Source organism: Pan paniscus, chromosome 6, assembly GCF_029289425.2.
Source record: "Pan paniscus chromosome 6, NHGRI_mPanPan1-v2.0_pri, whole genome shotgun sequence".
Taxonomy (NCBI): Eukaryota; Metazoa; Chordata; class Mammalia; order Primates; family Hominidae; genus Pan; species Pan paniscus.
In genome coordinates, this window is record NC_073255.2 from 95,563,462 (window position 1) to 95,589,269 (window position 25,808).

Consider the following 25,808-nt stretch of genomic DNA (forward strand, 5'->3'; position numbering starts at 1 on the left):
GACGGGGTTTCACCATGTTAGCCAGGATGGTCTCGATCTCCTGACCTCATGATCTGCCCAACTTGGCCTCCCAAAGTGCTGGGATTACAAGCGTGAGCCACCATGCCCGGCCTCTCTCTTCCTTTTTTTTTTTTTTTAAAAAAAATAGAGACACAGTCTTGCTGTGTTGCCCAGGCTGATCTCAAATTCCTGGCCTCAAGCAGTCCTCATGCCTTGGCCTCCTCCCTGTGTTGGAGTTATAGGTGTGAGCCACCTCGCCTGGCTGTTCTGGCTTTTATTTCTTAGAAAAGTTATTTCTACCTTTAGTTCATGACAATATTTTCTTAAATAGCCTATTATTATTTTATATGACATTATTGATTAAAATCTTTGCTCTGTTTAGAATTTATTTAGACACAAAATTAGGAATCCAAATTAATTTTGTTCCACTAATTAGTTGTTTTAACATCATTTATTGACTAGTCCTTCCTTTCCATAAAGATGTAGAATGCTAATGTTTATCATACTAAAATCACATGTGTAGTTGGGTCTGTTTTTAGATTTGCACTTTTTTACATTTACCTCTGTAAGTTTGTTTCTGCTCAACTAACACCCTCATTACTCTATCTTTAGGATAGATTTGATATCTATAGGGCAAAAATCCCGATATTCTTATTCAGAATTTTCCTGGCTTTTTGAAACATTATTGAATTATAATTTACATAAAATAGATTTGCCCTTTTTAGGTATATAGTTTTATGAGTTTTGATGAATAGTTGATAGCCACCAGTAGAGTAATGACATAGCAGATTTTTATCACCGCAGAAAGTTCTCTCTTGCTACTCAGTGCTCTCCCATCATCTCTAATTCAAGGGTGATCTGTTTTCTGTCTCAGTAGTTTTGCCTTTTTTAGAATGTCATATAAGTTGAATACACTAGCTTTTTCGGTCTAGCTTTTTTCACTTGTTATATTACTTTTGAGATCCATCAGTACAGTTGCATGAATCAGTTCATTTATTTTTATTTCTGAGTAGTAATTCCTTTTGTGGAGATAGCACAATTTGGTGCTACAAGTTGATGGACATTTGGATTGTTTCTAGTATTTGAAGATTGTGGGTAAGCCTGCCCTAAACATTCACATAGGAATCTTGTAGTGGGTGGCCGGGCACGGTGGCTCACACCTGTAATCCCAGCACTTTGGGAGGCTGAGGCGGGCCGATCACGAGGTCAGGAGATTGAGACCATCCTGGCTAACACGGTGAAACCCCGTTTCTACTAAAAATACAAAAAAGTTAGCTGGGCATGGTGGCAGGCGCCTGTAGTCCCAGCTACTCGGGAGGCTGAGGCAGGAGAATGGCGTGAATCCGGGAGGCGGAGCTTGCAGTGAGCTGAGATGGCACTACTGCACTCCAGCCTGGGTGACAGAGACTCCATCTCAAAAAAAAAAAAAAAAAAAAAAAAAAAAAATCTTGTAGTGGGCTGGATGTGGTGACTCATGCTTGTAATCCCAGTACTTTGGTAGGCTGAGATGGGCAGATCACCTGAGGTCAGGAGTTTAAGACCAGCCTGACCAACATGGTGAAACCCCATCTCTACTAAAAATACAAAAATTAGTCAGGTGTGGTGGCTTGTGCCTGTAATCCCAGCTACTTGGGAGGCTGAGACATGAGAATTGCTTGAACCTGGGAGGCAGAGGTTGCAGTTAGCTGAGATTGCACCACTGCAGTCCAACCTGGGCAACAGAGTAAGACTCTGTCTCAAAAAGAAAAAAAGATTAGAGTGGATGTATGTTTTCATTTTTCTTGGGTAAATACCTAGCAGTGGGATTTTTTGTGTGTGTGACAGAGTCTCACTTTGTCGCCCAGGCTGGAGTGTAGTGGTGTGATCTCGGCTAGGTGATTCTTGTGCCTCAGCCTCCCAAGTAGCTGGGATTACAGATGCCCGCCACCACACTCGGGTAATTTTTAAAAAATTTTTAGTCAAGATGGGGGGCTCACCATGTTGGCCAGGAAGGTCTCGAACTCCTGGCCTCAAGTGATTCGCCTGCCGTAGCCTCTCAAAGTGCTGGAATTATAGGCATGACACTGTGCCTGGCCCTAGCAGTGGAATTGTTGGGCTGTTAAGTGTAAGTGGCCTGTTAAGTGTGTTTAAGTTCATAAGAAACTGCTGAACTGTTTTCCAAAGTGGTTGTATTTTTCATTTCTGCCAGCTCTGTTTTTTCCTTATTCAGACCTCCCCTCAAGAAAGACTCCTAACTTGATATTGCCAGTTTAAAAATCTTCAGCCATTCTAGTAGTTGCATAGTAGTAGTTCATTGTGGTTTTAATTTGCATTACCCTAATGAATAGTGATGTTGAGCATCTTTTCATGTACTTATTTTCTATATATATCTCTTTGATGAGTTGTCTGTTCAAAGTGTCTGTTATTGGGTTGTTTTCTTATTATCAAATTGTGAAAGTTCTTTACATATTCTGGGTAGAACTCCTTTATCAGATACATGTTTTGCAAATGTTTTCTACCATTCTCTGTCTTTTCTTTCTCTTAATACTGTCTTTCACAGTTTTTCATAGCAGAAATTTATAAATTAATGAAGCCCACTTTATACTTTTATTTCTTTTATGGTTTGCATCTTTTGTTTCTTAACTTCGAAAGCTTTTCCTAACCCTAGATCACAGGATTTTCTCTTAGATGTCTCTAGGCATTTTATAGGTTTAGGTTTCACATTTAGGTCCGCAATGCATTTTGAAAACTTCCGTCTGTAAGGTTTGGGTCAAGATTCCCTTTGTCTTTTTCTTTGTTTTTTTTGTTTTGTTTTGTTTTTGTTTTTGTTTTTGACACCGTCTCTCACTTTTGTCACCCAGGCTGCAGGAGTGTGGTGGTGCGATCAGGGCTCACTGCAGCCTTGAACTCTTGGGCTCAGATGATCCTCCCGCCTCAGCTGTCTGGCTCCTTTTTTTTTTTTCCCCATTTTTATTAACTTGAGAATTATTCTGTAAAGTTCTTCTACCCACTATCACGCTCTAGATATTTTCATTAAATTTATTGATTAAACTAGGAGGAAATTATAGTCATGACAGAATTATCTTTGTACTTAAAAGCTGCATGTGTATCTTCATCTTTTCTTTTTTTTTTTAGACGGTGTCTTGCTCTGTCACCCAGGCTGGAGTGCAGTGGCTCAGTCTTGGCTCACTGCAATCTCCGCCTCCTGTGTTCAAGCGATTGTCCTGCCTCAACCTCCTGAGTAGCTGGGATTACAGGCGTGCGCCACCATGCCAGGCTATTTTTTGTATTTTTAGTAGAGACAGGATTTCACCATGTTGACCGGGTGGTCTTGAACTCCTGACTTCAGGTGATCTGCTTGCCTTGGCCTCCCAAAGTGCTGAAATTACAGGCATGAGGCATGAGGCATGAGCCACTGTGCCTGGCCTATCTATTCTTATATTCTTTTTTTTTTTCAAACGAGACAGGGTCTTGCTCTGTTGCCCAGGCTGGAGTGCAGTGGCGTAATCATAGCTCATTGCAGTCTGGAACTGCTGGCCTTAAGCTATCTTCCCATCTTAGCCTCTTGAGTAGCTAGGACTACAGGTGAGCGACACCACTCCCAGCTGTTTTTTATTTTATTTTTTGTAGAGATAGTCTTGCCATGTTGCCTGGACTCAAGGAATCCTCTCTCCTTGACCTCCCAAAGTTGGGATTACAGGCGTCAGCCACTGTGCCTGGCCGTGGTCTTATATTATTTTATATCGTCTTAGAGATTTTTATTGGTATTTAATACAGATTGTATGTTTTCTTCTAGTATTTTTATTTTTATGATGGGAGTTTTTCCTAGTATATTTTTGTGAGATTATTACTAGTATATAAAAAAGACTTTGGTTTTTCTACATATAATTGATAATTGGATATATAATGTTATAACAGTGAGAAGCTATACAATTGTAATCAGAAACAGAATGAATTATAGTAAAATACTTTGTGGTACTTCAAGCATTGTTTTTGTCTTTGAAATCTGAGATTAGCAGAGATAAATATTTTTGGTTCTTAAATGCTGTGGCAAAGTGTTAAGAAAAATGGCAAAATCGATAAATACAATTTCTGCCTCCAAACAATGTAGCAGGATGCTTATAATATATACTGCAGTAAGTTAAATACCATAAGTAGAAAGTTGTGGTGTGGAGTGAGGGCAGGCAGATACTAAGGCAGTTAAGAAAGGGACAAGGTGCCGGGTGTGGCTGCTCACACCTGTAATCTGAGCACTTTGGGAGGCTGAGGTGGGCGGATCACCTGAGGTCAGGAGTTCAAGACCAGCCTGGCCAACATGGTGAAACCCTGTCTCTACTAAAAAATATATAAATTAGCTGGGCGTGGTGGTGTGTGCCTGTAATCTCAGCTACTTGGGAGGCTGAGGCAGGAGAATCGCTGGAACCTGGCAGGCGGAGGCTGCGGTGAGCCGAGATCGTGCTGCTGCACTCCAGTCGGGGCGACAGAGCGAGACTGTGTCTCAGAAAAGAAAGGGAGAAGAGATGTAGGAGAGGAGATATTTGAGAGAAACTTTGAAAGGGCAGTATGGTAGGATTTCAGCAAAGAGATAAAGGAGTTGTGGGGAGAGAGAACATTATATGAACTAATATTCATGGCAGCTAGATAGGAAAAGTGAGCTCTACAATGTCACAGAAGTTACGGGAGGAAATAATTTCAAGGCGTTTGATTGTGTTTATAGCTCTGACATTATATATTAAGCCTTTTTTCTTTTAGCCCTTCACTTCTTGATTTTAATATATCAGTGTATTTTGTTTTATGTTTTTTGAGACTGAGTCTCACTGTTGCCTAGGCTGGTAGGCACTGGTGCAATCACGGCTTCAACTTCTGGGCTCAGTTGATCCTCCCACCTCAGTCTCCTGAGTAACTGGGACTACAAGTGCACGACCACACCTGGCTAATTTTTTTGTATTTTTTATAGAGATGAGGTTTTATCATGTTTGCCAGGCTGGTCTCAAACTCCTGGGTTCAAGCAATCTGCCTGCCCCGGCCTCTCAAAGTGCTAGATTACAGGTTTGAGCCACCGCACCTGGCCCATCAGTGTATTTTGTAAGACAATTTTCTACTTTAACATTTTTCTGGAGTCAGTGCATGTCTTGTATATACTTAAACAAAACAACTTTTTCATTATCTATAATAAGACTTTGTGAAGGCTGAATTATCTCTTAATGCATAACAAACTGCCCTAAAATTTTGTGGTTTGAAACAATAACCATTTTATTATATCAGATGATTTTGTGAATCACAAATTCTGGCATGATTGGCTGGGTGATTTCCTCTGCTTCACGCAGTGTTGACTGGAGTTGCTCATTGGTGTTGAGTTGGTGGCTGGTCTGGTATGGAAGGTCCAAGATGACTTTACTCACGTGCCTGTTGCTGTGTTATGGATGGCTAGATACTGAACTGAGTGAACCCTTCTCTTTCTCCAAGTTGTTTCAGGACCATTCCACATGGTCTGTTAATTAGGAAGTTGGATTTCTTACGTGGCAGCTCAGGACTCCAAGAGTCTTGACACCCAGCGACATAGGTGGAAACAGCAAGTCTTCTTATGACTTAGCTTTGGAAGTCTGAACCAATTTCTCACTGCACATACATTAGGGCACATAATGTATGTGTGTTTTGGAAAATTTCACTTGGAGCACATTCCAATTGAATTAAGATTGATAAAGCATCTGTAGGTGTGTATCTAATGATGTTAGCTAAATATACAACTTTTAAAAAATGTAGAACTTTAATTGGTTGTGTGAAAAAGTGTAACTAAGAGTATATAACAAGTACGACAAGAGTCTGGTTCCCATAGTTATATATGCCCACACATATTGTTATCATTAAGAACTATGTATATGATTTACCATTTGCATTACAGAGTATAATTTAAATTGTAATAAATAATGTAATTGTATAATGTGGACTTAGAGGTCTAAGAATGCCCCAGGTTGTATATATGTGAAAGAATCACGTTTGATATAGTAGCTATAGACACACGATTCAGTGATTTAAAGTGATTTAATTCTGTAACCAGATACCACCTACAATATCTTAGTACTTCATGTCTTGGTTTTATAATATGTTGAGAACAGACGAAATGCTTTTATTTCTGCTCTGGAGACCAATCTTTTCTGATAGTTTAGTGAGGAAAACCTGAGCTAAAATTTTTCACAGGCCACTTTATCATGTTATGCCTGGCATGGTTTTTATGTATATATGTATTTAAAAAAAAATTTTTTTAGAGACAAGGTCTCACTCTGTTGCTCAGGTTGGAGTGCAGTGGTGTGATCATGGCTCACTGCAGCCTCAGACTCCTGGGCTCAAGTGATCCATCTGACTGAGCCTTCTGAGTAGCCAGTACTATAGGTGCGCACCACTATGCCTGGCTAATTACTGTATTTTCCGTAGAGAAATGGTCTCGCCATATTGTCTAGGCTGGCCTCGAACTCCTGGCCTCAAGCCATCCTCCCACCTTGTCCTCCAAAGTGCTGGGATTGCAGGTGTGAGCCACTGTTCCCAGCTGTATGTGTCTTTTTTTATTTTCCTCTTACTCTTTGTGTGTTCTTGTGACTATTGTTATTGTAGTATTTTTGTAACTCTTTGTTACTGGGTGCTTTTGTAATAAAATTCTGTTTATATTTAATAATAATAGCTATATTTGTCCAGTGCTTAAAATTAGGTATTGTGCATAGTGTTGGAAATAATGCATATGTTGCCTTGTTATAAAAATTGTAAAAGGCTGGGCGTGGTGGCTCGTGCCTATAATCCTAGCACTTTGGGAGGCCAGGGTGGGTGGATCACCTGAGGTTGGGAGTTCAAGACCAGACTGACCAACATGGAGAAACCCCGGGTCTACTAAAAATACAAAATTAGCTGGGCGTGGTGCTGCATGCCCGTAATCCCAGCTACTCGGGAGGCTGAGGCAGAGAATCGCTTGAACCTGGGAGGCAGAGGTTGCGGTGAGCTGAGATCGTGCCATTGCACTCCAGCCTGGGCAACAAGAGCGAAACTCCGTTAAAAAAAAAAATTGCAGAAGACAAGTGTTATTATCTATACAGATGAGACTACTGAGGCACAACACGGTTAAGTAACTTGCTTCATGTCACTTGATCAGTTATTGGCAGAGCTAGAATTTGAGCTTAATATGTATAATTACAAAGCCTGAATTATTTCTATTATATCACAATACATTTAGGGTTTCTTTCTTTTTCATTTTCTTTTTCTTTTTTTTTTTTTTTTTGAGACAGAGTCTCACTCTGTCACCCAGGCTGGAGTGCAGTGGTGTGATCCTGGCTCACTGCAACATCAGCCTCCCAGGTTCTCATCCCTCAGCCTCCCGAGTAGCTGGAATTACAGGCGTGGGCGACCTTGCCCGGCTACATTTTGTATTTTTAGTAGAGATGGGGTTTCACCATTTTGGTCATATGACCTCAAGTGATCTGCCTGCCTCGGCATGCCAAAGTGCTGGGATTACAGCGGTGAGCCACCGTGCCCAGCCTACTGCTTTTTTTCTTATGTGGATTTAACACTTATTTATGGCCTGCTTTGTGCTTGGGTGGTGGTGGAAGAAAGGGAGATACAAAGAGGAGAACTTTCTGTTTCTTGCCTTGAGATAATTTTTCATTTAATTGGAGAGATAAATAGCTGCAATGTAAAAGACACGGCTCATTGTTGGTAATTTTTTTTTTTTCTGTGTATTGCTTTTTTGTCTTCTATGATTGCCTTCAAATGCTTATCAATAGTAATTTCCTTCTTTTTACTTAAATCTTTTGCCTCCTGGAAACTTCATTCACATTGAGCATCACTTATATGCAAAGCACCATTCTAGGTTCTACAGAAGGTAGCAAAGAAGAGCAAGATATGATAATTGCAAAGGAGCTTAGAAACCAGGAGGGCAGATTGAGCAGTTATACAAAAAATCAGAATTCAAATTATAAAAGAGGGAGGAGGAGGATATGATCATTTGTGATTATGGGCATCAAGGAGTGCTTAGTGGAAGAAGCTAAATTTCACCGTAATCTTACAGGATGTGTAGGATTTGGGCAGGAGGAATTGGGATGGGCAGTCGCATTTTAGCTAAGGGATATATTAGTAAAAATATTGGAGTAAGACATTTGAGTAATGATGAATCAAGTAATCCGGAATCTTGTTATATATGTGGGTGAATAGTTGAAGAAAAGGCTAAAAGAAGGTGAGTCTTAACTGAAGATTCTTGAATGACATATTATGGGAGTTTTCTGTTTTTAGATAGGCAGAGGTAAGCTGAGTTGGTTTATTCATTCGTTTTAAGCAGAAGACAGTGACATGGTAAACTATACATTTAAGGAATCTTTTTTGGTCACTGTGCTTACTTGGTGGAAAGGAAAGAAACTATAGGTACGGAAACCCTTTTAAAAGCTAGTGAGAATACACTAGGTGGTGACTATGGAAAGGGAAAAAAAGATGGAAATATTTTAACGAAGTATAAACTGAACTGGTCAAGTGATTTAGTGTTAGGGGAAAATTGAAGAAAGAAGTATTATTAGTGTTACTGAAAATTTTTTGTATTTGGATGTTGGATGAGGATGTGCCATTAACATAGAGAATTGGAAGGAGAACTTGAACTTCTTTATATTAGAAAGATGATATTTTGGTGTTAAATATTATGGAGATGAAGATGTGGAGTTTGGCAGAGGGGTTGGGTTGGGAGATTAATTTGGAGATTAGTTTGCCACAGGGTTATAGTTTACATCATGTGAGTGCATGTTTAGAGGCATTATAGAGAAGAGAGAAGAATGCCTAGGAGAGATCCTAGGTAAATGTGCAGGTTTGGATGGTGGGATTATGAGAATGAGGGAGTAGTCAGGTAGGATAGTACAGTTTCAGTGAAACTTAGGGAGAAATTTTGAGAAGGAATCAATACTGTTATGTTGCAGTGAGGTCCATGGAAAAAAGGGCTGAGAAGCCACTGGATTTTTTTAGCTTTGATTAGCTGTGTTAGCGAGGGGCTGTGATAAATCACTTCTTTCCCATTTACTGTTTGTGAAGTCCTTTCTCTTCTTTTTACTGTATCCTTCATCTCCTTCAATTTTTATTTTAGTCTATGTAATTGTAATCATTTTGTAATGTAACTGCTTTTCCTTCTGCTTCAAATTCTTTACATTGCTCTTCTTCTGCCGCTGCTTGTTCTCTCATCTATTTCTAGCCATACATTATTCCTGGAAGGAATAATGTAAGAGAGGGAAGGTGGGGAATGTCATTGTTGTTGTTCAGTTCAGTTGATTTCATGGACTGCGTTATTATGGTGTGAATTATGGCTCATATCGCTCATATTCAGGGCAGGCAAAACTGTGATGGTGTGAAGCTTGTTTGATGTTTGTGCAGCAACAATATATTGTGACTGAAAGCTGTAGTATGAAATTCTAACATTTCTTTCTTTTTTTTTTTTTGAGACAGAGTTTCGCTTTGTTACCCAGGCTGGAGTACAGTGGTGCAATCTCGGCTCACCACAACCTCCGCCTCCTGGTTCAATCAGTTCTTGTGTCTCAGCCTTCCGAGTAGCTGGGATTACAGGCATGCGCCACCTCGCCTGGCTAATTTTGTATTTTTAGTAGAGATGGGGTTTCACTATGTTGGCCAGGCTGGGCTCAAACTCCTGACCTCAAGTGATCCACGTGCCTTGGCCTCCCAAAGTGCTGGGATTACAGGTGTGAGCCACTGCGCCTGGCCAACATTTCTTAAGAACTTCCAGTGTGGATTTTTATGATGCTGTAATTTCTTAAAAAAATTAATGAACCTATATAAAGAATTTCCTATACATCAAAATCTGTGGTTGAGTAGAAGTATGGCTTCTTTTTCTTAAAAACTGTTAAACCTAATAAATAATGTATGTGTGTATGCATATTCAGAATACATATATAATTTATTTTTTAATTCTAATTTTAATTTTTTGAGATAGGGTCTCACTCTTTGCCCAGACTGGAGTGCAGTGGCATGATCACAGGTCACTGCAGCCGTGACCTGCTGGGTTTAAGCGATCCTCCCACCTCACCCTCCCAAGTAGCTGGGACTGCAGGCATGTACCACCATGCCCAGTTAATTTAAAAAGAATTTTTTTGGCTGGGCGTGGTGGCTCACACCTGTAATCCTAGCACTTTGGGAGGCCGAGGTGGGAGGATCACAAGGTTAGGAGTTCAAGACCAGCCTGGCCAGCATGGTGAAACCCAGTATCTACTAAAAATACAAAAATTAGCTGGACATGGTGGAGCGTGCCTGTAATCCCAGCTACTCGGGTGGCCGAGGCAAGAGAACTGCTTTAACCTGGGAGGCGGAGGTTGCAGGGAGCTGAGATCACACCACTGCACTCCAGCCTGGGACACAAGAGTGAAACTCTGTCTCAAAAAAAATAATTTTTTTTTTTTTTTTTTTTTTAATAGGGACAGGATCTCTCTGTGTTGCCCAGGCTGGTCTTGAATTTCTGGGCTCAAGCTATCCTCCCACCTTGGCCTCCCAAAGTGCTAGGATTACAGGCATGAATGAGCCTTTGCACCAGCTTATAATTATTTCTAATTTTCTCCTTTTTTTCTCCTCTTGATTAACTATAGCATAACATCGAGATAATATATATCAAGTGAGGTAGAACAGCACTTGAACAGTTTTAATGGAGGGAGACCTTTGGAAACTTTTTTTAATGTGTTTATGTGAGTACATATTATGTTATATATTCAGTGTTTTACTTTGAATTTTTTTTTCTTGTATCTCCTAATATACTGAGTGATTCTAAATCTTTAAAAAAGTATGTATCTGAACATAATTATTAATTCTTTCGGGAAGGAGAGTTAGGCTACCAACTCGATTGTACAAATAATACATAATATATGAATCCCTTTCTTTTTCTTTTTTCTTTTTTTTTTTTTTGAGAGTCTCACTCTGTTGTCCAGGTGGGAGTACACTGGCGCGCTCTTGGTTCACTGCAACCTGTGCCTCCTGGATTCAAGTGATGCTCCTGCCTCAGCCTCCTGAGTAGCTGGGATTACAGACGTGCATCACCATGCCCAGCTAATTTTTGTATTTTTAGTAGAGATGGGGTTTCACCCTGTTGGCCAGGCTGGTCTCAAACTCCCGACTTCAGGTGATCCACCTGCCTTGCCCTCACAAAGTGCTGGGATTACAGACATGGGCCACTGCGCCCGGCCATGAATCCCTTTCTATTGTAGAAGTTTCAAATAATTTAGGAAGTAAATGAAATAAAAACCAGAAGTTCCTTGTCTTTCTTCCCTAGGGGTAAGCCCCCTATTCTTTTTCTTTTTCTTTTTTTTTTTTTTTTTTTTGTGACGGAGTTTCGCTTTTGTGGCCCAAGCCGGAGTGCAGTGGTGCAATCTCGGTTCACTGCAACCTCCGCCTGCCGGGTCCAATCGGTTCTCCTGCCTCAGCCTCCCGAGTAGCTGGGATTATAGGCACACACCACCATACCTGGCTGATTTTTTGTATTTTTAGTACAAACGGGGTTTCACCGTGTTGGCCAGGCTGGTCTTGAACTCCTGACCTCCGGTGATCCACCCGCCTTGGCTTTCCAAAATGCTGGGATTACAGGCATGAGCCACTGCGCCCGGCCACGAATCCCTTTCTCTTGCAGAAGTTTCAAATAATTTAGGAAGTAAATGAAATAAAAACCAGAAGTTCTTTTTCTTTCTTCCCTAGGGATAAGCCCCCCACTTTTTTTTTTTTTTTTTTTTGAGATGGAATTTTGCTCTTGTGGCCCAAGCTGGAGTGCAGTGGTGCGATCTCTGCTCACTGCAACCTCTGCCTCCTGGGTCCAATCGATTCTCCTGCCTCAGCCTCCCAAGTAGCTGGGATTACAGGCATGCATCACCATGCCCAGCTTATTTTGTATTTTTAGTAGAGACAGGGTTTATAGGCATGCACCACCATGCATGGCTAATTTTTTGTATTTTTAGTATGAACGGGGTTTCACCATGTTTGCCAGGCTGGTCTCAAACTCCTGACCTCAGGTGATCCACCTGCCTCGGCCTCCCAAAGTGCTGGGATTACAGGCATGAGCCATGGCGCCCAGCCAGGGGTAAGCCCTTTTAAGTGTTCTGTGCATTTACATATGTACATATGTAAACACACACTCACAGAAGAGATTATATCGTTTACTATTTTATTTTATTTTATTTTTTGAGATGGAGTTTCGCACTTGTTGCTCAGGCTGGGTTCAAGCAGTTCTCCTGCCTCAGCCTCCCAAGTAGCTGGATTACAGGCATGCGCCACCATGCCCGGCTTATTTTATATTTTTAGTAGAGACAGGGTTTCTCCATGTTGGTCAGGTTGGTCTGGAACTCCTGACCTCAGGTGATCCGCCTGCCTCCCAAAGTGCTGAGATTACAGGCAAGAGCCACTGCGCCTGGCTAAGATTATCTAGTTTATTTTTAAAAACCTAAATATACTATATATATGCCTTTTTCTGTAACCTGCTTTTTTTTTTAGTTAACAGTGTCTTGTAGCGCTTCTGTTATATATTGTTAAATTTATATACACATACATATACATGTGTGTCTGTCTGTATTTCTAATTAAGTTTTGCCTTTATAAGTTTTTTAGTAAGCATTTCATTTCAGAGTAGTTTTAGATTTACAGAAAAGTTGCAAAGGTAGTACAGAATTCCCATACACCATTATTAACATCTTACATTTTTCTAGCACGTTTATCATAGTTAAGAAACAGTAGTGATGCATTATTATTAACTAAAGTCCATACTTTATTCAGAATTTCCTTAGTATTTTGTCTTATATCCTTTTTCTGTTCAAGGATCCCATCCAGGATACTGTATTACATTTAATCATCATGTCTTGTTAGATTCCTTTTGGCTGAGACAGTATCTCAGACTTCCATCGCTTTTAATGACCTTGATTGTTTGAGGTGTACCAGTTAGGTATTTTGTGGAACGTCTCCCAACTGGGATTTGTCTGATGTTGTTCTCATGATTAGACCGGAGTTTAGGGTTTTGGGGAGGAAGACAATAACTGTAAATTTTAAAAACAAAATTTAATTTAAAAATATCAAAAAATTTATAGTAAGAAGTGTCCCTAGCTTTCCCTATTGATTTCGTGTTCCTCAGCTCGTTTAGTATCCCATCTACTTTTTTTTGTTTTTGAGACGGAACGTTGCTGTGTCGCCCAGGCTGGAGTGCAGTGGCGCAATCTAGGCTCACTGCAACTTCCGCCTCTCAGGTTCAAGCGATTCTCTTGCCTCAGCTTCCCTAGTAGCTGGGACTACAGGCGCGTGCCACCACACCCAGCTAATTTTTTTTTTTTTTTTTTTTTTTTTTTTTTGAGGCAGAGTCTCGCTCTTGTTGCCCAGGCTGGAGTGCAGTGGTGCGATCTCGGCTCACTGCAACCTCCACATTCCTGGGTTCAAGTGATTCTCCCGCCTTGGCCTCCCAAAATGCTGGGATTACAGGTGTGAGTCACTGTGCCCGGCCTAATTTTTGTATTTGTAATAGGGATGGGGTTTCACCATGTTGGCCAGGATGGTCTCAATCTCTTGACCTCGTGATCCACCCGCTTTGGCCTCCCAAAGTGCTGGGATTACAGGTGTGAGCCACCGTGCCTGGCCATCATCTGCTTTTTTTTTTTTTTTTTTTTTTTTTGAGATGGAGTTTCGCTCTTGTTGCCCAGGCTGGAGTGCAGTGGCACTCTCTCGGCTCACTGCATCCTCCGCCTCCTGGGTTCAAGCTATTCTCCTGCCTCAGCCTCCTGAGTAGCTGGGATTACACACATGTGCCACCACGCCCAACTAGTTTTATATTTTTAGTACAGACGGGGTTTCTCCATGTTGGTGAGGCTGGTCTCGAACTCCCGACCTCTGGTGATCTGTCTGTCTCGGCCTCCTGAAGTGCTGGGATTACAGGCGTGAGCCACCACGCCCAGCCCCGCATCTGCTTTTAATTCCAAGTTTCTGAATAAAATGCTCATACTACTTTTTTTAAGTTAGTTTTAGACATATAGTGCATTCTTGTTTAGATAAGAATTGTCACTTTTATTATTTATTTTTATTTTTAGTATTTTTTTCAAGACAGACTCGCTTGTCACCCAGGTTAGAGCGCAGTGGCTCGGTTAGTAGGAGGGACTACAGGCCTGTCCCACCTTACTCAGCTAATTAAAAAACAAATTTTTTTTTTTTTCCCTGTAGAGACAAGGCCTCACTTTCTTCCCCAGGCTGGTCTTACCCTCCTGGCATCAAGTACACCTCGTGCCTGAGCCTCCCAGAGTGTTTGGATTACAGGTGTAAGCCACTGAGCCTGGCCAGAATGACCACTTTTATAACCTAGCTTCTTTCCTTTTTAATAATTCCGCATACCTTAGTTAAAACAATAGTCAGTGCTTATAATGACTCTGCAAATGCTGTTTAATGCAGATCAGGGAGAGATCCTTTTATATGGCTTTCTTCATTTTTGTGTAGTTAAAAATTGCCTCTCTTTTTCATTTACTTATGTATCCATTGCTTCATTTTCTCTCTATTCTCTGTGTTCTGTGATAAGAGAAAATTTGTCAGGTCCCCCTTTGTTTCTGGAGGTCTTGTTTTTAAGAGCTCCATTCTTGTACTTCAGCCTGAACTAGTTATCCGCTGAGCCATCTGCACAGTGTTTATTTTAATACATTCTCATCTGCTCTTTTATGCTGGGTCCTCCGATCTCACATTGTCTTCCTTTGTTTACTACTCCTTAATTTACTTGAGCACACCCTCAAATAACTTCCTGTGACAGCATGCATGTGTGGTAATTTTTTTTTTAATTTTTGCTTGTCTGAATATGCCTTCCTGCATACGTGATTGATAGTTTGGCAGATTATAAAATTGTATGTTAAAAATTATTTTCATTCGCAATTTTGAAGGCATTGCTGTATTGCTTTTTAGCATCTGTGTACTGTTACTGTTGAAGAGTTCATTTCCATAGTTACCTGATCTTTTATGTGATCTGTTTATTTTTTACTTTCCTCTAGAGGGTTTTAGGATCTTTTATTTATCCTAGTGTACTGAAATTTCATAATTGTGTGTGTAGTGTGTGTGTGAGGAGGTGACCACGGTGGTGGATTCCATTCTTTGTACTCATCCCTTATGAAATCTTTCATTCGGGAGACTGATCTTTTTTGGGAAAATTTATTGTATTATTTATTTGATATTTTTCTTCCCTATAAAATTCTGAATCCCCCCCCCCCCCCGAAGATTTCAGTTAATTTGATATAGGATCTCCTGAATAGATCCTCTTAGGTCACCTTATTTTGCTGTTTTCTACTTTTTTTGCCTTTTGTTCAGCTTTTTGGGAGATTATCTCACCTTTACATTGTAATGTTTTAATTAAGTTTTTCAGTTTTGCTATTGTATTTTTAATTTTCCATATCTCCTTTCTAAATGTAATTCTGTTTAAGCGTTTTAGGAAAGTACAGCCAGCATGTTTTTAGATACATCCTTTGCCTTACCTGGGGTGCCTGAGGCTTGAAGTCTATTTAGTTTCTTCAAAAATGGAAGTTCAGTGTTTTCCTTAAGGGATGAGAGTGAAATAATCTCCAGTATTTGGTGTGGGTGAAGTGGGAAGTTTGACTTTTCTTTTTATAAACTTTTAATCAATTTTCCTTAAGATAGCTGTATGTGTATATATACATATATGCAAACACATATATGCATAGATGTATATGTACATATGTGTGTATATACATGTATTCATACAGATGTATATATGATAGTCTTGGGATACTTTTATAGATTTTGACTCTTACTTTAAACATTAATGACTTCATAATTTTTCATTGTATGAGTATACCCAACTTTAATCAATTCTCCATAATTAAAATTTAAGTTATTACTTATGTGATGGCTCCATCTGTAATTCCAGCACTTTGGGAGGCAGAGGTGGACAGAGTTCGAGACCAGTCAGGGCAACACGGTGAAACCCCATCTCTACAAAAAATATAAAAAACTAGCCTGGCATGGTGGCGGGTGCCTGTGGTTCCAGCTACTTGGGAAACTGAGGTGGGAGGATCACTTGAGTTGGGCAAGTCAAGACTGCACTGAGCCATGTTCGTGCCACTGTACTGCAGCCTGGGTGACAGAGTGAGACCCTGTCTAAAAAAAGAAAATTTTTTTTAAAGTTATTTACAGTTACTCACTATTGTAAATAATGGGGGATGAGGACCCTTGTATAGTATAGCTAGCTGTACAGTTGGCCCTCTTCATCCGTGGATTCTGCATCTGTGTATTCAACCAACCATCCATCAAAAGTATATTTGGGAAAAAGCAGTGAAAAATAACAATACAACTATAAAAATGATATAAAGTAAACAATACAGTCTAACAACTATTTACATAGTATTTACCTTATATTAGGTATTATAAGTAATCTAGAGATGAATTAAAGTATGGGAGAATGTGCATAGGTTATATATGCAAATATTACATAATTTTATATAAGCGACTTGAGCATCCACAAATTTTGGTACATGGATTTAGGTATTTATGGGGGTGTCCTGGAACTAATCCCCCGTGGATGATGGACAACTGTATTTGTGCAGGTTTGCCTCCTTTTTATTAAATTCTAGCAGTGGAATTACGGAATCAGGATTGATCTGTTTTAAAGTTTGTTCTACATATTGTTAAATTGTCCTCCATAAGACTGTCTTTACACTCATTGTGTAGAAGTGCCTATTTCACTTTACCTTTGCCAGCATTTGTTATTCTTTTTTTTTTTTTTTAAATAGTCAATTTGATAAGTGAAAAATGGTTTCCTACTGTTCTAATTTGTATCTCTTTGAATACTGGTAAGGTTGAACTTTTTTCCATTTTTTTTTAACATTAACATTCTTTGAAACTTGCTGTTTTATGTCCTTTGTTCCTTTTTTATTTTGCTATTTTTAAAATTTAATTTTTAAAGTTTTTTTGGTATTGTAAGAGCTTTTTTTTTTTTTTTTTTTTAAACAAAGCTCTATAGATGGTGAAGATGTGGAGAAAGGGAACCCTTGTACACTATTAGTAGGAATGTAAGTTAGTACAGCTCCTATGGAAAACAATATAGGGATTCCTCAGAAAATTAAAAATAGAACTACCGTGTGATCCAACCATCCTACTGCTGAGTATATACCCAAAAGAAAGGAAATTACTATGCTCCCATGTTCATTACAGCATTATTCACAATAGCCAAGATACGGAGTCAAGCTAAGTTTCCATCAAGAGATATATGGATAAAGAAAATGTTGATATATATACACTGTGGATGTATTATTCAGCCTTAAGAAAGAAGGAAATCCACCAAGCAGGAACCCACATCCAAGAACAGAGCACTTTGATCCTCCCTCAGAATGAATGGAGACCAGAACTCAGATGTTTATGCCCAAGAAAAGCAGGAATTCATTCAGCACTTCTCCCGGATTGTCAGGGAGCTGACTGAGAATGAGATGGGGCACCCATAGACAGGAGTGCTATTGCCCAACTCGAGGAGATCCTGGAGTACACTGCCATTGGAGGCAAGTATCACCAGGGTTTAAATGGTGCTGGTATCATTCCAGGAGCTGGTGGAGCCAGGGAAACAGGATGCTGATAGTCTTGAGTGGGCCCTGACTGTGAGCTGGTGTGTGGAACTACTGCAGACTTTCTTCCTGGTGTCAGATGACAGCATGGATTCATCCTCATTCACCTGCCAGGGGCAGATCGGCTGGTATCAGAAGCCAGGCGTAGATTTGGATGCCATCAATGATGCTATGCTTCTGTAAGCATGTGTCTACCGCTTGCTGTATCTACCACAATTTCAGTTAAGAGAAATAAGTTCAATAGAGATACATGCTCTATTGCCTGGAGCAGCCCTATTACCTGAACCTGATCAAGCTCTTCCTGCAGAGTTTCTGTCAGACTGAGATTGGGCAGACTCTGGACCTCATCACAGCCCTCCCAGGGCAGGGTGGATCTTGGCAGAGTCACTGAAAAGAGGTACAAATCTATTGTTAACTACAATCGATTGCTGTAGCTGCAGCCATGCATATGGTGGGCATTGATGGCAAGAAGGAACACACCAATGCCAGGAAGACCTGCTGGAGATGGGAGAGTTCTTTCAGATTTGAGATGATTACTTTGACCTCTTTGGGGACCCCAGTGTGACTGGCAACGTTGGCACTGACATCCAGGACAACAAATGCAGCTGGCTGATGGTTCAGTGTCTGCAACAGGCCACTCCAGAACAGTTATCAGATCCTGCAGGAGACTTACGGGAGAAGGAGGCCAACAGATGGACCCGGTGAAGGCACTATATGAGGAGCTGGGTCTACCACTGTGTTCTTGCAGTCTGAGGAAGACAGAGCCACCTTATGGGTCTCATGTGGCAGTACGCGGTGCCCCTGCCCCCAGCTATCTTCCAGGGGCTAGCACACAAAATCTATGAGCAGAAGAAGTGGCCTGTAGACTGCAAGGGCGGGGAGAGGAGGCTCTCAATAAGTTATTGTGTGACCTTAAAAACAAAAGCAAAAAAAAAAAAAAAACAAAAAAAAACAAGAAATCCTGTCATTTCATTTGCAACAGCATGGGTGAATCTGGAGGATATTGTACTAAATGAAATAAGCCAGACACAGAAAGACAAATGCCTTATGATCTCATTTATATGTGAGGTATAAATGAGTCAAACTCATAGAAAAAGTGTAAAATGGTGGTTACCAGATGCTGGGGGATTGGGGAGATGTTCAAAGGATACACAATTTCAGTTAGGAGAAATAAGTTCAAGAGATCTATTGTATATCATGGTGACTACAGTTAATACGTTGTAGATGTGAAAATTGCTAAGTAGATTTTAAGTGTTCTCACCACATACAAAAAGATAAGTATGTGAAGTAATGCATATATTTGTTAAATAGCTTGATTTAACCATTTTACGACGTAGTCATACATCAAAACATCATGTACGTCATAAATATATACAATTTGTATTTGTAATTTTTTTTAAAAAAAGCTCTACTTAAGAAGGAAATTAACCCATTCTCTTTTGGGGAAAATTGCTTGTCCTATACTTACACCCAGAAAAATTGGGGATCCTTAATGTTAGGGAGGAGTAGTTTCATTCAGTCATAGAACTTACTGTAAAAAAATGACTAGGCCAGTTAGATAAGGGGACAAAATTTGAGGAACTATTCTTGGAAGACTTTAAGGACTAAGAATTTCCTTCTCTGGTGTAGCATGGCAAAGGAAAAGAAGGAAGGATTAACAAGGATGAACCAAGAGCACCTTACGCGAGAGAAAGTCATTGATTTACTGTAGAAAATAACGCAGTAATTTCTCACTTTATCACAGAACCTGTTTCATGCATAAAACAAGCATTTATTGAAAGAAAGCCTTCTCTACTCCGATGGAGTTTATGTGGGTGGGGAGGAGGATGGTAAGACAGATGTCTGTAACCTGAATACAGTGTGAAATTTCCTGAAATACAGATAGATAACATGATTACTAAACAGTATAGTACTAATGGACCTTGTTTAGTTTCTTAGCACAGAAAAAATAAGAATGGTCCTTTACGTGATTGCCAAAAGTTAGAGCTGTTACCTCTCTTTCCTGTAGTGATAAATGACATCTGAGAATTAAAAGATAGAATAAAATGAAATGAGACTCAACAAATTTTTAGTTTTGAGTAATTTTTAAAAATTTTTTTCTATTTTTGAGGTCATCAATATGAGAATGATGAGAGTTAAAATTTTTGTCATAAGATATATTTTAGGAAGCAAGGAAGTATGTAGTACATTTTAAAAAGTCACGAGAGTAGTTAAAAAATGGCAATCTTCTCTTATCTGGCAGGTAAGTCTGAAGATTCCAGATAAATGGGTTGTTGACATATTTATTCTAGTTTTTCTTTTAGAGATAGGGTTTTGCTCTGTCACCCAGGCAGAAGTGCCATGACACTATCATATCTCACTGCAGCCCCCTGAATAGCTAGAACTACAGGTATGTAGCACCATGCCTGGGTAATTTTTTTTTTTAAAGGTTTTTGTAGAGACAGGATCTTGCTATGTTTCTCAGGCTTATTTTTTGATATTTATTTTAGAGATAGGGTCTTACTCTGTCACCCAGTCTGGAATGTAATGGCATGGCTATAGCTCACTGCAGCCTCGAATTCCTGGGGTCAGGTGAGCCTCCCATTGGGTTTATTTTTATCTTTTTAGAGATGGGGTCTTACTCTCTCGGCCAAGCTAGAATTGCAGTGCAGGGTTCATAGCTCGCTTCATCCTTGAACTCGTGGACTCAAGGGATCCACCTGGGTAGTTTGGACTGTAGGCATGTGCCGTCATGCCCAACTAATTAAAAAACAAAACAACAATTTTTTTTTTTAAGGGATGCAGATGTCATTATGTTGCCCAGGCTGTTCTCAAACTCCTGGCCTCAAGTGATTCTCATACATCAGCCTCCTGAGTAGCTGGGATTACATGTGCGTGAGCGTGGCTCTTGTAACTGTATTTTGTACCTATTAATCAACCTGTCTTCATCCTTCCCTTCTTCCTGCCTTTCCTAGCCTCTGGTAACCGCTAATCAACCCTTTACCTCCATTAGATCCACTTTTTAAGTTCTCACATACGAGCGAGAACATGCAGAAAATCTGTACCTGCTTTATTTCATTTAACATAGTGACTTCCAATTCCATCCACATTGCTGCAAATGATGAGATTTCCTTCTCTTTTTAGGCTGAATAATATTCCATTGTGTATATGTACCATATTTTTTTATCCATTCATTTGTTGATGAAACCTTAGGTTGATTCTCTATCTTGTCTATTGTAAATAGTACAGTAAACATGGAAGTGCAGATATCTCTTTGATATACTGATTTCCTTTATTTTGGGTATGTTCTCAGCAGTAGGATTGCTGGATCATATGGTAGTTATATTTTTAATTTTTTGAGGAACCTTCTTACTGTTTTCCATATTGGTTGTACTAGTTCGCATTTCTACCAACAGTGTACAAGTGTTCTCCTTTTTCTGCATCCTTGCCAGCATCTGTTTTTTTTTTTTTTGTCTTTTTGATAAAAGCCATTCTAACTTGGGTCAGACGATATCTCATGGTTTTAATTTGCATTTTCCTGATGATTAGTGATGTTGATTCTTTTTTCATGTACCTGTTGGCCATTTGTATGTTTTTTGAAAAATGCCTTATTTAGATCATTTGCTGCCCCCTGCCCCCCTTTTTTTGAGATAGGGTCTGTCTCTGTCACCTAGGCTGGAGTGCAGTGATGTGATCATGGCTCACTGCAGCTCCGACTTCCCAGGCTCAGGTGATCCCCCTACCTCAGCCTCTCAGGTAACTGGGACTACAGGTGCACACCACCATGCCTGGCTAGTTTTTTCTTTTCTTTCTTTCTTTTTTTTTTTTTTTTTTGAGATGGGGTTTCACCATGTCACTCAGGCAGGAATGCAGTGGTGCCATCTCGGCTTACTGTAACCTATGCCTCTGGGGCTCGGGTGGTCCTCCCACCTCAGCCTACCGAGTGGCTGGGACTACAGGCATGTACCACCTGGCCTGGCTAATTTTTGTATTTTTTGTAGAGATGGGAGTCTCGCTACGTTGCCGGGCTGGTCTTGAACTCCTGGGCCCAAGCGTTCCACTCGTCTTGGCCTCCCAACAATTTATGTCTTTTAATTGGATAGTTTAGTCTATTTTTATCATTATTTTTATTAATAGACAAGGACTTGTTTTCTGGTTGTTTTCCTCTCTTCCTGTTTTCCTTTTGTGTTTAAGTGGTTTTTCTCTAGTAGTATGTTTTAATTCATTGCCTTTTTTTTTTTAAGGGTATCTATGATAAGTTTTTGCTTTGTGGTTACTGTGGGGCTTGCAAAAACATCTTCTAGAAATAACAAGGCTTTTTTGTTTGTTTGTTTTTGTTTTTTTGAGGTGGAGTTTCGCTCTTGTTGCCCAGACTGGAGTGCAGTGGTGTGATCTCGGCTCGCCGCAACCTCTGCCTCCTGAGTTCAAGTGATTCTCCTGCCTCAGCCTCCTGAGTAGCTGGTATTACAGGCATGTGCCACCACGCCTGGCTAATTTTGTATTTTGACTAGAGATGGGGTTTCTTCATGTTGGTTAGGCTGGTCTGGAGCTCCTGACCTCAGGTGATCGGCCCACCTAGGCCTCCCAAAGTGCTAGGATTACAGGCGTGAGCCACCATGCCCGACCACAAGTTATTTTAAACAGATGTCAACTGAACATCTGTTTAGTTCTAAACAAATGTTTAGAAACATTTCTTTCTTTTGATCAGTAAGAAACCAAGGAAAAACTTAAACAAACAAAAAAACTCTTTACATCAGTTTCCATCACATTTTGACTTTTTCTTCTCTTAATGTCGATCTTTTCATATTTCCCATCTCTTAACAGGTTGCGTGCCGTGGTTATTTCTGATAGATATATCTTTTTTTTTTTGAGATGGAGTCTCACCCACTCTGTTGCCTGGGCTGGAGTGCAGTGGTGCGATCTCTGCTCACTGCAACCTCCATCTCCTGGGTTCAAGTGATTCTCCTGCCTCAGCCTCCCAAGTAGCTGGGATTACAGGCATGCGTCACTGTGCCCTGCTAGTTTTTGTATTTTTAGTAAAGATGGGGTTTCACCATGTTGGCCAGGATGGTCTGGAACTCCTGACCTCAAGCAGTCCGCCCACTTCCACCTTCCCAAGTGCTGGGGTTACAGGTGTAAGCTACTGTGCCCAGCCAATTTACCTATTATACTTCATGGTAGAAATATGAGTGGATTATACACCACAGTTACAGTGTTGGAGTATTTTGAATTTATGTACTTTTACCCATGAGTTTTGTACCTTCAAATTTTTTTGTATGTTAGCACCCCTTTGTTTCAGATTGAAGAGCTTCTGAATATGTTGTCCTACTTCCTCCATGTATAGTTGCTGAGAAGTTTATTGTCAGGCTAATTGGAGCTCTTTATATGATATTTGCTTCTTTTCACTTACTGCTTTTTAAAATCCTATCTTTGTCCTTTTTCTCTGAGAATTTGATATGCCTTGGGGTAGTCTTATTTTGGTTGAATATGTTTGGTGATCTCTGACCTTCCTGTGTCTGGACACGTATCTTTCTCCAGGGTTGGAAGGTTTTCTGGGATTATGTTCTATTTTTTTTTTCCAGAAAAATTTAACAGATTTCTTTATAATTATTATAAAGTTGAACTGCTGAAACTTGTTCACTGAAACATTTTGACTTGCATTAATGCTTTACATCCCTGCATTTATATTAAAAATTCACACACAAATGAAAATGTAAAAACTGCCAATGTGTGATTTCTGTCACCTGTTTTTCCATTCACAATCATATACTTAGGCACCTTTTGACCCCACGGGGGAAAAAAATCTAACGTTCAGAACTACCAATAACAGGAAGAAGATAATTTTTTTTCTTTTTTGAAGAATGAAATGTTTCTCATCATACTGGATTCTCAAGCATATTCTCCACTAATATGGTTTGGCTCTGTGTCCCCACCCACATCTCATCTTGAACTGTAATCCATACCTGTTGAGGGAGGAACCTGGTGGGAGGTGATTGGATCACAGGGGCAGTTTTCCCCCATGCTGTTCTTGCGATAGTGAGTGAATTCTTATGAGATCTGATGGTTTAAAAGTGTCTGGCCGTTCCCCCCTCACTCTCTCTCTCCTACCACCTTGTGAAGAAAGTGCTTGCTTCTCCTCCTTCCCCCATGATAGTAGGTTTCCTGAGGCCTTTCAAGCCATGCAGAACTGTGAGTCAATTAAACCTTTTTTCTATCTCAGGTAGTTCTTTATAGCAGTGTGAAAAAGGATAATACATCCACGTATTAGCGGTGTGCTAGCTGGATGTCTTTTGGCATAATTTTTTTTTTTTTTTTTTGAAATGGAATTTTGCTCTTGTTGCCCAAGCCGGAGTGCAGTGGTGTGATTGCAGCTCAATGCAACCTCCGACTCCCAGGTTCAGGCGATTCTCCTGCCTCAGCCTCCTGAGTAGCAGGGATTACAGGCACGTGCCACCATGCTTGGCTAATTTTTTGCATTTTTAGTAGAAACAGGATTTCACCACGTTTGCCAGGCTGGTCTCGAACTCCTGACCTCAGATAATCTGCCCGCCTTGGCCTCCCAAAGTGCTGGGATTACAGGCATGAGCCACCACGCCCAGCCCTTTTGGCATAATTGTTACACGTTTTGCATGGATAGCACACAGGTTGGTGTCTTCAAAAATGGCCAACCAGTTAAGCCTCACTTGCCTCCTGCAAAGCACCAATAACTGCACTCTAGAAGCATAGATGTGTTTTAAAGCCCTGAGCAATTTGTTGCACCAGACACTGGAAGGGAAGTTTGCGAGTCAGTGATTCAGTGGACTTCTGATAACCTGTAGTTTCATGGAATACCAGGCCTGTTATGATGTGTCTTCACCCTTCCAGTAGAGGGCACACTCTTGTGAGCGGCCTTCTGGCTGCTTTACTACACTGGTCGATTTGCGGGCAGTCAGTTTTGTAGGAACTATGGTATAGAGACCTCCTTACTTACCCACCTTCTCGTTAGGCTGGAGCTCAGTGAGCTGGAGGTGGTGCTGTCCTTAGAGAGTGACAGCGATGTGGTGGTGGCTGCAAACACAATTGAAAAGGATTATTTTTTAAAACAAGCTTACTGTCCCTTCTGTCTCCACTTCTGGAAACTACTCTTAACGTTTGTTTTGAGGTTATTCACTATATCTTGTAGTCATGCTTTGCTCCTTTTCATTCTTTTTTCTTTTTTGTGTATTTTCAAATAATTCGTCTTTGAGTTCACTGATTCTTCTGCTTTATTCTTTCTACTGTTGAGAGCCTCTAAGTGCATTTTTCATTGCAGCAAATGTATTTCTCAGTTCCAGGATTTCTTTTTGATTTTTTTCATTATTTCAATGTCTTTGTGAAATTTCTCTGATAAATTCCTAAATTGCTTTTCTGTGTTGTCTCGGAGTTGTCTGAGTTTCCTTAAAACTGCTATTTTGAAGTTTTGAACTGAGAGTTCACATGTCACTGTTTTGTTAGGGTTGGTCACTGGCTTCTTGCTTTGTCTGGGGAGGTGATGGCTGCCTGTTTGCTGTTGTGTCTTGTGGTCTTATGTCTGTGGCTTTGCATTGAAGGATTAGTTATGTATTCTGGTCTTCAGTGTCTGGCGTCTGGCTGGTTTTGGTCCTTACAGAGTATATTTGCCTGGTGGTTTTGTGCGGTTGCCTGTCGAATCCCCTTAATTCCATATTGCTGCCTTCCTTTTGAGCACTAGATGGAGCAGTAAGCCCAAGTTTGCCTCATCTGGGGCAAATATTCAGAGGACTGCCTATCCCCAATGGCGGGGTGGGGGCGCCGCGGGCAGTGGGGTGGGGTGGCGGGGGTTGGTCCTAAAGAGGATATTCCGGCTGTGTGCGAGGGCTGGCTATAGGTTCACGCCCAGAAGACCTGTGGAGCTTGCCTCCTATGGTGTGGCGCTGCTCAACAGCCACCCTGATTTGGCATCATTTTTGGCAGAGATAAACAGCAGTTTCCTGGGCTGTCTCTAGCTGCCTTCAGGGCTTTTTCTCCCTAAAGGCACTTGCAGTGCTTCTTGCGGATTAAGGCAGAAATTGTTTTCCTGCAGGAGAACACAAGATGGTGAAGAAGCTGGCTGTCTGCCTCATTCTTACTTTTTCTAATGTAAAACTTTTAGTCTTGGGGGATTTTTCCATGGGGTGCCTCGCATATTTGGGGAGGGGAATCACAGAAGTCGGTTTCTCTTACCATCTGTTTGGAGTTTTAAATTTCCCTGTGACCCTGGAGATTATCTGTACCTCAGGTTTGAGTTCTGGGA

General features: G+C 40.5%; 1 protein-coding gene and 1 pseudogene across 1 annotated transcript in view; both read left to right on the forward strand.

Annotated features, from left to right (window-relative positions):
- RSBN1L (round spermatid basic protein 1 like) overlaps window positions 1–25,808 on the forward strand; it is a 96,987-nt gene that overhangs the window by 17,163 nt on the left and 54,016 nt on the right. The window lies entirely within an intron of this gene.
- Window positions 6,537–22,008, forward strand: LOC129398170 (farnesyl pyrophosphate synthase-like; annotated as a pseudogene).